Below are 14607 nucleotides of genomic sequence, written 5' to 3' on the forward strand. Positions count from 1 at the left end.
TTAAAGCACATTGTTAAGGTAGTGGTTCAGTAACAACAGAGTTTTCAGTTCTGTGGAAAGACTGCTGTCTTAAAAAAAAGCATTCAAAAGCCTTTACCCAAACACTTTGCACATGTAGTAAAAAGGCATCAACATTTTTGTCGTATTTGACATTTCAAGGATATTCCCAAGATTTGTAATAACAGTAAACCAGGTGGAACAAATCTCTGAAGAGTATAAAACAGAATATCCAATCTTTTCTAATTACTTTCCAAATCTTTATGTCTACTTCACATCTGCCTCTCCCCTGCAAGCTGAATTTCCCCCCAAGTAAACCTTGAAACAGTTGTTGCATTCTCTGACTACTAAGGAATGTGACATCTGGATCCCAAGGCAGCCAGATGGCAGCTCCTCATTGAGGACACAATTTCCCTTCTCCCTTGACCTGCTGCAGTCCCTGATGCCAGCACCAGGGAGAAGGGGTGTTCTGCTCTTCCATCTCTTTCAGTTCTCATTTCTGTCCTTATGCCTGAGGAAAGCCAACACTGCTGCTCTGCTCCACACACAGGTCTACTGCTCAGAATACTAGATAAATTCTAATGCACAACAGTGGTAATTCAGAAATAGAAAACCCAGGAAATAAGACCAGATTTCTGGTACTTAAAACCTTTCATCCCTCACATTCACATGAGAAGTAAGTATTTTTCAAGAGAAAATAATTATACTCATTAAAGGACTTTTTCTTTCAGAGAAACAAGACTACCCATGACTGCAAGGCTGCAGAATGAAGACTAGAAAAGATTGTGAAGTCAACAAGCACGTACACCTATTTGTACACACACACTAATTCCAGCAAAGTTATCAATATGGCTTGAAAATATTTTCCATAATCTCTTCCATTTCAAGCTGGTCTCAAAATAATTTTTTTAAACTTAATCTTTCATATACACAGCCCCAAACCAAAATATTTCCTCTCAGAATGCCTGATATTTAATTCAGCTGGTTTAAAGAAATCTGAGACTTTTAGAATGTATTTTCCATTTTCATACACTAAGGGCATCATTTTATGCCACAGTTGCTGTTAGAAAAGCCACTGCTTAAAACTCCAGTTTGTGTAACCTCCATGCAGAATATTCTGATGTTAAACTGAGAAAAAGAAACAGAAGATAAAGAAAGTACCATCATGCTTAACATGTGCAGTAAGTTTTGGTGATACCATCAGCACAATCACTTATGACATCATGGAGAGAAATGCATCCTTTCAAGTATTTACAACACACCTTACTTCCAAAATCTGAAAAAAACCCCCAAAACCTCCATCCCATTCTAAAGTACAACGGTGCTAGGTACATCCTCTTAATGGAGGAAAATTCCTGCAAACCAAACAGACCTATGAATAGAAAACATAATTTATGATTCCTTAACAGAAATAGGTCTTCACCTTTTCCAATGTAAGGGCAATTAATTTTCTGTTAGTCCAGGTTGAACTACTTTACCTGATAGACTCAAGTAAGTGCAGAAATCACCAAGACTTCCCTCAATCCTCTCCTGCTCTCATTAAAGTAGAAAATCAGTAGGTTTATAATGGAAGATAAGGGTCAGACTTTGAGAAACCGTTTTTATGATGCAGTAACCTGGCCAAATTCAGATGTAGTAGCTACTGAGTGCAAAAATCAAAATAAAAAAATCTAAGAAAACACATTTGTGGGTGTAATTTCTGTGCACTGCAATAACTGCATTAACTGTAAATGAATTACAATTAAAACCAGCAGATATGTTGGAAATTTTGGCCACATCAAAATATTCAGCAAAGAACACAGTGGTCTGTTATACCACAGGAGGGAATCATAGCCTACATGGCTACTCCTGCATTAGGAATGAAGGAATGAAGGAGGGAGTTAAACAGTTATATTTTCAAAGGCCTTAATATTTTACCTTGGTGGATACTAAAGTTGGGAAAGTAGAAGGAAAAAAGTCAAGAATAAAAGAAAACTACAATGAAATGCTAGTAACTAGTGGAATTCTGTACTGAAAGTCTATCCAAGCAAAACACGCACACCCTGACATTTCCAAACCTGGTGCAGGTTGTGACTCATTAGCTGTACTCAAGAGTCAGAGGGTAACAGGTAAAGAAGTTCTTGATATGCCGAGTTTCAGCTTTGTGTATATAACAGAACACATACTCCAGATGCTGGAACTTTTTTTCAAGCACTGTTAAAACTGAAAGCAAGATCCAAACCAAAAGTAGCAGAACCAATTTTAGGAAGATATATTACTAAATTTTCTTGAAAAACATGACACTGGAACATTACTAAGAAAGAGGGCTGCCTCCTAGATAAGCTACTAAGTGTTTTTAGGACACAAATATATATATAATTAGAAAATAATTTATACTAATTCAGCCAAAAAATTTTGAAAAAGACCTGCAATGATGAGATCAAAATATGTACCAATAATGAGAAGCTGACATAACATTTGACTCAAGATATTTTTAACAGTGTCATTGCAGTGTCACTGAAAAGCTCCTGTCATGGGTGCCCAATGAAAGGTGACAGAATCTGGGGAGAAGAGAAGTGAGCCATGCCAGACAGAAAGAACATTGGCAGAGACTGCGTAAGGGTGAGGAACAGATGAATGGCATCCCCTGAGCAGGTAACACAGAAGCACCACTGCTACACTGCAAAGCAGCACAAGCTGCTAGAAGAATGAAGAGAGGAGTTCAAAGACAGGATGAAGCGCCAGTGTGGCTTCCTGAACAGCAAGTGGCAAAGTTGATTTCTATGGTCATGAAGCTGTGAGAAACTGGAGGGCAGCCAGGTTCCTGGAAAAGATCAATGTACATTCCAGGATCTGATAAAGAGCACTGAAAGAAACTTATGACTACAAATACATCTCACTGATACTGCATGAAAGCAAGGTCATTATTCTGAAAAGGATCCAAAGATGAAAAAACAACTCAGAACATCAATGTGGATTGATATGACATACACTTGGACAAGGCACAAGGACAAACCTCAAGAGCTCGATCAGTCATGTTCAAATATTTCAGTAATCACAGTCATGTTCAAATATTTCAGTAATCATCTCTTGTTTGACTTCACTAAAGCCTTTGACTCATGATTGGCTGTGGCTGAAAATGCTTGAAAGGGGTTTTCTATCACTCTTAGACAAGCTCTGGTGTAGAACTTAATCAAAGTTGCTATGCTAAAAGCAAGAACAACCTAAGAGTGGCTCTCTAACAGGAAAGGTATACAGGGAATGGGGAGATGGCACATCCTGTGCCCTGTGCTGGTGGGGACAGCACAGATAAGAGCATCAGAAGGCCTGAGAGGAGGCCTGTGACCTTACACAGCCAGAGTGTGCAACACTGCTGCCCAGCCTCCTGAGGACCATGGAACACATCAACGTGGAACATGCACTGCCTATGCAGATTCCCAGAGCAGCCCTCAGGAGGCTGGGGGGGCACAAGCAGCTGGGAGGGGACACAGCAGGACAGCTGACCCCAAGAGAGCCATGGGATATCCCAGACCCATCCACATTTCCTTCATTACAAGTAGCACTTCCAAGGTGGTTTTTGATTCATTGCATCCATCCACATCATGATTGTATGTATTTAGAACAAGCACAGTCCCCACTGTACTATAGACAGAATTCCTGTTAGTGTTTATGGACAGCCTTGTGTTAGAGTAGTCATTTGGCTGAGTTTTAGTGATTCTTAGCATGGTTTTCCATTTACTTACACTGGAACAAATAAGTCCTAACCTCATTTCCATCAGGATCTGGCACAGCTCCAATGAAGCCAAATTAAACACCCTGTTTTACATGCCAGTGTAACAATGCAGGCATAAAAAGACATCAAACACAGCAAGAGTCCCAAGAGAAGCTACAAGGTAATTAATAACATGCTGTCACAATCACAAGTCTCAAGGTGAGAAGAAAAAACAGTAAGTTAATTGCTTCTTAATGATCTATTAATACAGTCCTTTATTTGTTAGGTACACCCAGAAATGTATTTAAGCAATTATCTAGATTCAAGTTGCTCAATAGCCTCATTAAATTCTGTGGGCTTCCTCTCTTACAGTCATTGAAACCTACTCTTCATTTGGGACTGGGGACAAGCAGAGGTGAAGGAGTCAGCAGAGTGGTGGTTATGAAACTGCAACACTTGAAGAAGAAGGCTTTTATGATGTGTTGAATGCAAAACATTCAGCAATGTAAGTCAGGGATGCAGAGTGAAGCTCTGGTGGACCCCAAGTACATTCTAGGAAGCACAGCTGTATCAAAGTTGTAACAAAATATCTAAGACAGGGAGTATTCAGCAAAGACATCTTTGCACTACAAAAAATTGTGTAATATAAACATGCATGACTTCCTTTCTCCCTCAACCACGAACTGATGCAATCTGCCAACTATTGCAGATGAAAGTCTCGTTCCTTAAGTATCCTGCAGCAACAATCTGAGAAGCTGATCTGATAAGAAAGCAGACAATAAAAAGAGCATCTTCAACACCTAAAATTAAAATGAGCAAGTGTGACAACACAAGTGAGAGACAAAAGAGCAAACATTTTCATTAAGAGAATGAAAAAAAATTATGAGTAAAAAGCAACAAAACTGAACAAAGAGAGAAAGATTATTTAATTACACTTTTAGAATGAATGAGGGCATAAATGTGTGACTGTAACCCACTGCATGAATTGTTGGTATTTTTACCTATTCTTCTAAAATAAAATCACCTTCCTCTCTCTTACTGGAACACCCCTACTTCTGAGAATGCAGAAATTTTTACATAATATTTTGCAGGAAATGCTTAGTTTGGTCCTGCCATTCAGTGCAGCAGCCTGGTCCGCTGGGTGGCCTTTCTGCCCTGGAAATGAAGAGGTTGAGCCTCTCCCAAAATGGCTTTGTCCTACAGAGATGGGAATGGAAAGCACCACCAAACACACTGGATTCTATGGTTTTTTGAAACTCAAATGGCACAAGGTTTAGGGATACAGTAAACTGAAGAGATTTTTTTAGTTACATTGAGTGAGAGTTCAAGGAATGATCCGAGGATAGGAGCAAAAGAACAGGCAAAGATGATGCCTTGTTAAGATGTCCTTCAGCATCCCCTACCTCCAGTGTCTGGGGACAGTAACTACAGGGGATGGAAAGCTCTGTGCTGGAGCTGCCCCAGACGGGCTGTGTGACTCCGTGACCTGTTTAACCTCCATGGCCTCAGGCTCAGAACTCACAGCCAGGGCTCCTGGCACAGCTCAGCTGTGTGGGGAGAAGGATTTCATCAACCTTTAAGGGAAGCACTCCATTACCCCGGAGAGAGAACCAGTGATGTTCCTGACCAGCCCCGGGGTGAAAGCAGGGCAGGCTCTGTCCAGGCTCCAAGCACAAAGGCCCTGACCTGAATGCTCACCCTCTAAACCAAATATGCACTGACCACCAAAGCCTTCCAACTCCTAAAGCAAATTGTTTGTAAGACACAAACCAAACTCAGACCTGGTGGATATCAGAGCACCTATGAGTGACTTGCTGATCTTATAAATTGATTATTTCACTCTCTTAAAAAAGGGGCCAAGGGGACAGAAATAAAGCAGTGAAAGCAATGCCTAAGAAAAACTACAGATTCTGAGGCATATTCTTGTGAAAAATGTTCAGGTCATGGATGCAGCCTGACCTTTGCAGAAAAGGCTTAATATAGTTCTGCAATTCAGAACAACTTTTTCAGTACAAAACTACAGATTTCTTATTTCCACTTAACTGTGTAAAAATACTGTGAGTTCTGTCAAGATATTCCAAGTTCCTACAGTTCAACAGAAATTCAGTGTGTATTTTAACAGGTCAGTTGAGTGAGTAAGGCTGCAAGATGCCAAGAAATCACAGTTAGAAAATAAGCAAGATCACAACGTGTCTGTTTAAAAAAAACATCATAGTGAATTCCCTCCTTTTTGGACTGGTATTTCAAGCCCTGGGGCCCATAAGTGAATTGCTTTTGTAATAAATCTTACATAAGCTGGGCTACAGAAGGGACTCAAACTCCTCTGACAGTACAGCTGCAAAATGAGAATAGAACTTTACCATGAGAAAAGCAGTACTCTATCAGATGAAGGTCATCCTGCCTCCAAGAGTGGCAATAAGCACTTCTAAGGTAAAACTGTTCTAACTGTCAAGTATTTTTGGCTAGGGATGTCATGACTTGGATGGTATTTCTATAAATTTAGCATCCCTTCACAGCCATCTCTTGCATTAACTAATTTCTTTAATTTATCCCAACTGCAGCATGCACAGGCGCTTTGATGGGGGTCCCACTGCTCACTGACTTGCTGCATAGGAGACCCTGGCCACCTCTTTGTGCTGAAGCTGGCTCTCACCACCTTCAATGGATCCACCTCCTCCTCCTGCAATGAGAGCACACACACCTGATCCCAGTCTCCTCCCTTCTCTTGGTTTCATGCCTCAGCACCAACCCCCCAGGTAGTCTCAGTTAAGGCCCCAAAGCCAGGGGCACATAATTCACAGCGGGACTGCGAGGGAGGAGGCCCTGCTGAGTCAGGGATGCACACCAGCCCCTGCCCAGATGCTACAGCCCCAGCCCCAGCACAGTCATTGCTTTCACAGCCCTTGGGAGTGACCCTTCCTTCATCAGAAGCCTTGATTGTTCAATGCATTTATAATTAACTTCTGCCCTGTCATTGTATTTGCAGGGTTCCCAGATGAAGGAAGGTATGGTGAATCTGACTCCATGTTCTTAGAAGGCTAATTAATTACTTTATGATACTATATTATATAAAAGAATACTATACTAAAGTATACTAACTATACTAAAGAATACAGAAAGGATACTTACAGAAGGCTAAAAGGATAATGATGAAAACTCATACTCCTTCCAGAGGCCCAACACAACTTGGCCACGATTGGCCAGTAAATCAAAACAATTCACATGAAACCAATGAAACAATCACCTGTTGGATAAACAATCTCCAATCACACTCCAGATGTGAGCACAACACAGGAGAAGGAAATGAGATAAGAATTGTTTTCCTTTTTCTCTGAGGCTTCTCAGCTTCCCAGGAGAAAATCCTGGGCAAAGAGATTTTTCAGAAAATGTGACCATGACAACCCACTACTCTTGATTTTGGTTTTCAGAGTGCTTTCTGACAGATGAAATACAAATAAACCTGGGCTGCTTATCACAGAAGTCAACCATTTTTTAATGACAAGACAGCTGTTAATCATGTATTTGATCAAGCTGCATATCTGCATCCCTTTGTGTATTTGGGAGCTTTGATTTAAAGAGGAATTTAGACCAAAGTAAGTGTGCAAATAATTCAGTGTTTTATCATTTACTGGGAAAAGACTGAACCCCCTCCATGCAAAATAACAAAATGCACTGAATTTTTGGTGTTTGCTTTGTAAGACAAATGAGACAAGAGCATACTAGCCAGTTCCTCAAGTGCTGATTAGAAGACTGCTTTTTAGGCTGTTTAAGGCAAAGCTCTCGTGGATGTCAGCCACTGTCTGTAAGAGCATCACAGAGCCTGAGCTGATGATGTGGAAAAAGGCTTCCTGTAAGGGCAACTTCCTGGAATCCCTAATGTCAGAGTTATGCCTATGCACTAGGTGGTTTTTGACCAATATACATCAGTCAATGATACTGTTCCTAGCCAAGTTTAAAATATCTGGTTTGATTACAGTAAATTCTCCAATTCTGCAGGGTAACACATCCCATAACTGAAAACAGAGATTAAAAAAAAAAATCAATAAAGATTGCCACTGTATTTCCATTTAAAATGCTCTCATATATAATTCCCCAATAAATAACTGATGAATTCAGAACTAGCTGATGGGAAAATAAGTTTGACATGCCTGCTAGTGGCCTTGCAAATACACATGAGCTATTTCTGCTTATTCATGTATACCATTCAAATGGCTACAAATCACTTCACTGCTTACTCAGAAAAAATGAGCCCTGCCCACCCACAGTACTTACAAGCCAAATAAATTTCCTTATACAAGAGTGTAATTTTAACAATTATTGTTAATGGGGAGCAAGAAAAATAAATCTCAAAGTGGGCTGTGTACCCACAGAAATAACCTATCCCCCTGCAGTCTGTCTCTTCCTTAAGTTCACACCATGATTAAAAACCAGCCTTACACTTTCCAATAGGAGGCTATTCATTGTCTTCCATTTGTAATTCCAGTGGTTGGTTTGTTGTTAAGCAATAAAATACCATGATAACATGATCCCAGCAGATACAATTATTGTTATCTATAATTAAGAGAGAAGTACTGATGAGTGAAAATGAACACTTCATGAACAATTCACTCCAACATTTCCTGCTTTTCTCAGCTGTCTCTGCTCATCACTGCAGCTACTAGAACTGAACTTTCTCATGACTTCTTGGCAGGAACCATAGTGACAGGCTAGTATCTAAAAATTTCCTTGGTTTCAGGAGCCATGAGGAAGTCCCAGATTCCTACAGGCCAAAAACAACAGAAAGAACACGGAAAACATTTGCTCACTCAACTGATCATTTGCTTGTCTCCAGCACTGTAAGTGAAAATGAAAATTACCATGTGGCTAAAGCTATGATATAAAACAAATGCACCATGAAGATTTTCAAGCTTTCAAAGTTCAGCTTCAGACTACAAGATTTTAGGGATACCTAAGAAAATGGATAAGAACAGGAAAGACTGGAAATAAAACTGAAAGGACAGAGTGGTAGGTTCAGTAAAAGCTATTTTAATACACAGGGTATTCTCACTGTTAGATGTAATTTAGAAAGCACTAATAGAATCCTTCTGATTCGTGCCTGCATTTTTGTACTAATTATGAGGGAGAGGAGGAATGAATTAGTAATTTGGCAGAAGTGTGGCAGCTGGTACTTATTCACCAGCTGAAGACTTTTTCCTGTTAGGGAGAAAGCTTCTTTTACTGTCTTTCATCACAAGACTGGCCAGGGACGGGCAGTCAACACTCCAGCTAAATACTGCCCAGTACCAAAGGAAGGACTGGGAAATGGCACACTGGGACAACTGCTATCCTGCTATTATTTGATATTAATATGTTTGACCCTAACTACTGAAGTAGCTGAAGGCAACTTATGTTACACTGAAGAATAAAATATATCTGAAAATCTAGCATCTTCTAGCAATGATCAGTATTGTAGAAACTCTTGCATGAAACAGAGTTGGATGGATACAATGTCTCATTATGAAGGCACACGGCTAATGAAACAAATGTTTCTTTAAAAAAAATCATAAACCAATAATCTTTTACTGAACAATAAGACACCTACATGCATTATTAAGAAGTTATAAAATTATGATGTCCTGTTGTCTCTGAAATTTACACAAACCAGTAAATCCTTTAATACATCTCTTACAGATGATGAAAAAGAGGCTGAGGGTTTCTCCAAAATAAAACTACACAACACTTAATCTGTTGCAAGAAGTCTTGATATAATCCCTCAATAGCAACTGAGACAATGAAAACACTTTGTATAAAACATTAACTTACTCATTCCAAGCTGTTAGGACTTTTAAACCCATTCCCCCTTCCCCCCCCCTCCCAGTTATTCCCAGGCCAAGATATTTTCTTGACTGTAATGCTTCAATTCTCAGCTGTCATCTTCACATTTTATTTTTGTTGAGAAAAATATGAAAGCATTTCTATACTGCCTGGTTGTTTTTAATGACTCTTCCTGAAGTAGCTTCTCGCATCACCAACCTTACTTGGTTTCAATGTAGGAAAATATTACCTCTCCTGATGACTTCTTCTTCTCTTTCAGTGCCAGCATTATTAATTATGAGCTTTGAAATTTTAGCAGTTGTCACATATGCCACAAGGCCACATAAACTATGATAAATCTGTGTCTCCAAAAGCATTTTCTTTGCCCTACCTGGCTGATACACCTCAATACTGACAGTAACAAGGAGCTATTGTGGAACATGCATTTATTTCTAAAGTGCAAGAGGCACTTTTATTGAGGTGACCTACATAAAAATTACTTTGACCTGTATTGTGCCCATAGTTAAGATAATTTCAGTTAGCATTTGAGCTCTACATTAACTGGCAGTTCTAGAAACATAAAAATTTGAAACTACCTATACTCAGAACATCAAAAAGACAAAGAAAGTCTTAGAAAATTCAAAGTTTGAAAATACATGGGGAGTGGGTATATAAATACACAGAGCAGCAGCTTTTACAGCAGAAATAGCTACGTCAAAGTCAAAACATGCTTCTGATTGTAGCATTACTCCAATACAACTCTGACTTCCTATTTCAACACAAATGTTTTTTAAAGTCTATTCACTAATCCAGGAATCTGCTTTCATAGTTTTACCCATGCTTCTCTACTCAAATTTCAAATCAGCCCCCACCTTTCTCCATAGGATGTGGCTTTCAGGGAGCAAGCACAAGGCAGTTTGAGGGGCACCTTTTCTGCAGACAGAGCTGACTGGTGCTGCACTAACATGAGAAGCACTTAGAGGGCAAGGTCCTTCAAGAGCAAGTAGGATGAACAGTCCCAGCTAGAGAGGGCAGAACAACAGCACCCATGCATAACCATGGCCATACACATTTCGTTCACAATCCAAGTGTCCTGAACAGACACACCACATCCCCAGCTCCCTGCTGCAGGGTGTACGTGCTCAGTGCAGCAGAAATGAGGCCTTTCCACACCCTCACTCACCATGAGCTTACCCTAGGAGACAGCAGGCCTTTGTCACCCTCTGCCAGGTACCACCAGGTACTAAAGCTAGAAGCTTGTGCTAGTCAGATCAGATTGCGATGAGGCATGGTATGTACCTGCCACAGCAGGACCAGAAAAAATCCTCACTGTAAATAGTTACAGGAACAAAACTGGTTTTACTACTGTGACTACTATGGGTTCATTTTGATCCTGGATAATCCTACACCTGTAAAGAAGCACTAGAACTTTCCAACATGTCTTCGCCAAAATTCAAAGAAGTGTTGTGCTACTTTGTGCCCCTGTGCCCATCTATTTGTATAATTTTATTCTGGTTATCTTACCTTGTTCTCCCAGGGCTCACAGCTGCTCTTCCAGGTCCCAGTCCAGAACACCTGTACATACAACAGGTAAGTAGAGATAAGTACTCCTTCCCCTCCCTCACTCTGAGTGACTGCTCCAGGCAGCCCAAGCAGAACTTTGAAGCAGTGTTCTCACAGCTCCTCTCATCCTCTACACCAACCTTTCAAAGGCAGCACCTAAACCAAAGCTTTACCTTGTCCTCTTCCTTCTCTCTGTGCCCCTTGTGCTTTGTTCCTCCTTTGCTCTCAGTCCAGTTCCTCTGAAACACTGCCAGCTGTGGCTGCGCATGTTCCACAGGTGAATTTCGTTTGCTACTCACAGGTGAGAGGGATGATAAGGCCACACCAGGCTTTGGGACAGGGAGGCTGCCTGTCCTTCCTCAGGGGTTCCACATTAGCTGCTCCCCATAGTGGGATCTCAGGAGCTGCAGGTTTTGCAATTTGCAGACAAATATCTGATCCCTCAAACAGCACTGTGTAGCCATTTGCCTTCAAAAGTCATACACAAAAAAAAAAGCTACATTAAATAGTATTGGCATATTTTTGTTTTGTTTCAGTATTCATTTCTATTGTTCAGAAGCTTGATATGAAACAACTGAGAAGCACTTCTTGTGTCTGTAGCTGAAGTGGAGGAACTTCTGATTACTGTAAGTGGGCAAGCACCAGGTCCAGGAAGGGCAACTCCCCTTCTCTTGCAGCCCAGGGAGAACCAAGGCACAGTCAGATTCTGAGGTAAACCAGAGAAACTTCACTAAAGCCAGCCCAGGAAGAGGACATGACTCACTGGATTCTCTGAAGAAGCCTTTGGCTGTTCAGAGTTGGTTTTTTGATGGCTCTTTGAGGGACACACTTTTATGTCTAATGAGCTCTTGTATTGTTATGGAATACTGAGAAATTTCAATCCAGTAACTTTTCCTAGAAAAAGAGAAAGAAAAATACATCAGCTAGGATCTAAAGAACTCTACATTATGTGCTCTTACTCTGAGCTGTTTGGGGTTTTTATAGGCTATATGGTCATATAGCACAGTCCTCACTGAGGAGAGCACTGCAAAATTCTGTTTAGCAGTTTGCAAAGCACCACAACGTGGTATAATCCAACTATAGCACATAAGTAATAACCATTTCAATTTCACAACCATTTACATGATATGTATCAAGTAAAACAGCCTGGCTTTCCATTGTTGTTCCTAGTAACTCACACCATGAATAAGAAGTTGTATTGCAGTGACCAAGCTCTACAGCTCTCAGTCCCCAGGCACACCTCACCACAATGTTTTCCACAGCAGTTTATACCCATTCTCTCCTTGGCTACTGAAATGCCCCTGCATATCCTTTGGTGAGGAAGTAATTTGGGGTGGCTGAAAGGACTGCTTGAGAAAGCTGTCTTCATCACCAAAAACTAAAGCTTCTTACTAATTCCTGTCCTGAACACGCATTTCTAACCTTTGAAATCTCATCTGCTTGTATTGCTGGTATTTCTCTCAAACTGCTACACTCAGCACTTTTTCTGCCAAACTTACATAGGTCAGGCTTTTACACTATTAACAGCTTTAAGTATTATCTAGACAAATTTGTAGTATAATAAATGCTTATGATCTCTCTGGTTCCAGTTCCCCTGGTTCTGCACACTTGTACAGAGCATTTTAGAAGCGAAATATTCCTGTGATATGTCTTGATACAAGACCACCACCAATGCTAGACAGAACAGGAATGTTAAATCAGGCCTCTTCCATCTAACCTGGCCTCAGAGTCAGGATTTCTTGGAGCTGGGGCAGTGGTAAGGCATTAACATTAGAACCACGCTGGAGTAGGTCTGCTGGCAGCACTCATGACCCTGTGGGGGACCCACACTGGAGCAGGCTGTTCCTGAAGGACTGCACCCCGTGGAAGGGATCCACGATGTGGGAAGAATGTGAGGAATCCTCCCCCTGAGGAGGAAGGAGCAGCAGAAACATTAGAAGAACTGACCATGTCTCCATTCCCATCCCCTTGTGGGGAAGCAGGTAGAGAACTCAGAAGTGAAGCTGAGCCTGGGAAGAAGGGTGGGGTGAATGAAAGGTATTTTAGGATTTCATTTTACTTCTCATTCCTACTCTGATTTAAGCTAATTGCCCCAAGCTGAGTCTGTTTTGCACAGGATGGTAGCAGGAGCCTTTGGCTGTGTTTTCTTACCCTGCCCAGCTGGGGCAGTGACAGAGGAGCTCTGGGGACCACCTGGTGTCCAGTCTGGATAACTCCCCACAACTGGATACACTGAGTTACTGCATCCTAGCTGAAGGAAAGGTAAATGTATTGCTGCAGATAAGGTCACATAATATAGGAAGCTTGCCAGAAGTGAAAACATTATTTATGTAATCTTTCCTTCAATTCTGATTCAAGAAAAAAAGGAAAGTCTATTTAAGGCAAACAACTAGATGATGAAACACATCCTTCCACAGAAGTCATTAAAGAGAGACTAACATCTGAAAAATTAAGAAGTAACTGTTTTATATGGCCAGAAAATAATTTTCAGTTGGTTTAAAATAAAAGACTATTAAGCTTACTGATAACATACTGTAAACAAGGAGCAAGAAATACATCCCAGTTATCAAATTAATTACCAATATAGCCTTCAATATGGAGCCTTGACAGTGATTTACCAAATCTTCCAGTCAAACTGGAGTTCTGTATTGGTATTTAACACTGGAGACAAACTCCATTTTTGCATATGTCTTACCTGTATCTGTTCATTTTCTAGTCATAGTTTTCTCCCAGAGTGTTTTTTGGCATCAGTCTGACCAAAAAAAAAAAAAAAAAAGGCAGTGTCAATTTGAATCAGCAATGTGCTCTGGATAGTTTCAGTTGAGCTTTTCTCTGTGTGGTCTGACAGTCCCCACTCGGGGAGCCCTGCAGAACTTCCCAGCTTTGTTCTCTGGGGAAGCCCAGAGCTTCAGCCCTGCTCCTGCTGGCCTTGGATGTGGTGCAGGGCTGTGCAGTGTGTGCTCACAGAGGGGCAGGGGACACAGAGGGGCAGGGGACACAGAGGGGCAGGGCACACAGGGCACACAGGGCACACAGGGCACAGGGCACACAGGGCACATGGCACACAGAGGGGCAGGGCACACAGGGCACACAGGGCACACAGAGGGCACACAGGGCACACAGGGCACATGGCACACAGAGGGGCAGGGCACACAGGGCACACAGGGCACACAGGGCACACAGAGGGCACACAGGGCACACAGAGGGCACACAGTGCACACAGAGCACACAGGGCACTTAGAGCACACAGGGCACACAGTGCACACAGGGCACTTAGAGCACACAGGGCACACAGTGCACACAGGGCACACAGAGGGCACACAGGGCACACAGAGCACACAGAGCACACAGGGCACACAGAGGGGCAGGGCACAGAGGGCACACAGGGCACACAGAGCACACAGAGCACACAGAGCACACAGAGCACACAGGGCACACAGAGCACACAGAGCACACAGGGCACACAGGGCACACAGAGCACACAGGGCACACAGAGCACACAGAGCACACAGGGCACACAGAGCACACAGGGCACACAGAGCACACAGAGCACACAGAGCACA

This window comes from Camarhynchus parvulus, chromosome 6 (genome assembly GCF_901933205.1).
Source record: "Camarhynchus parvulus chromosome 6, STF_HiC, whole genome shotgun sequence".
In the NCBI taxonomy this organism is placed as follows: domain Eukaryota; kingdom Metazoa; phylum Chordata; class Aves; order Passeriformes; family Thraupidae; genus Camarhynchus; species Camarhynchus parvulus.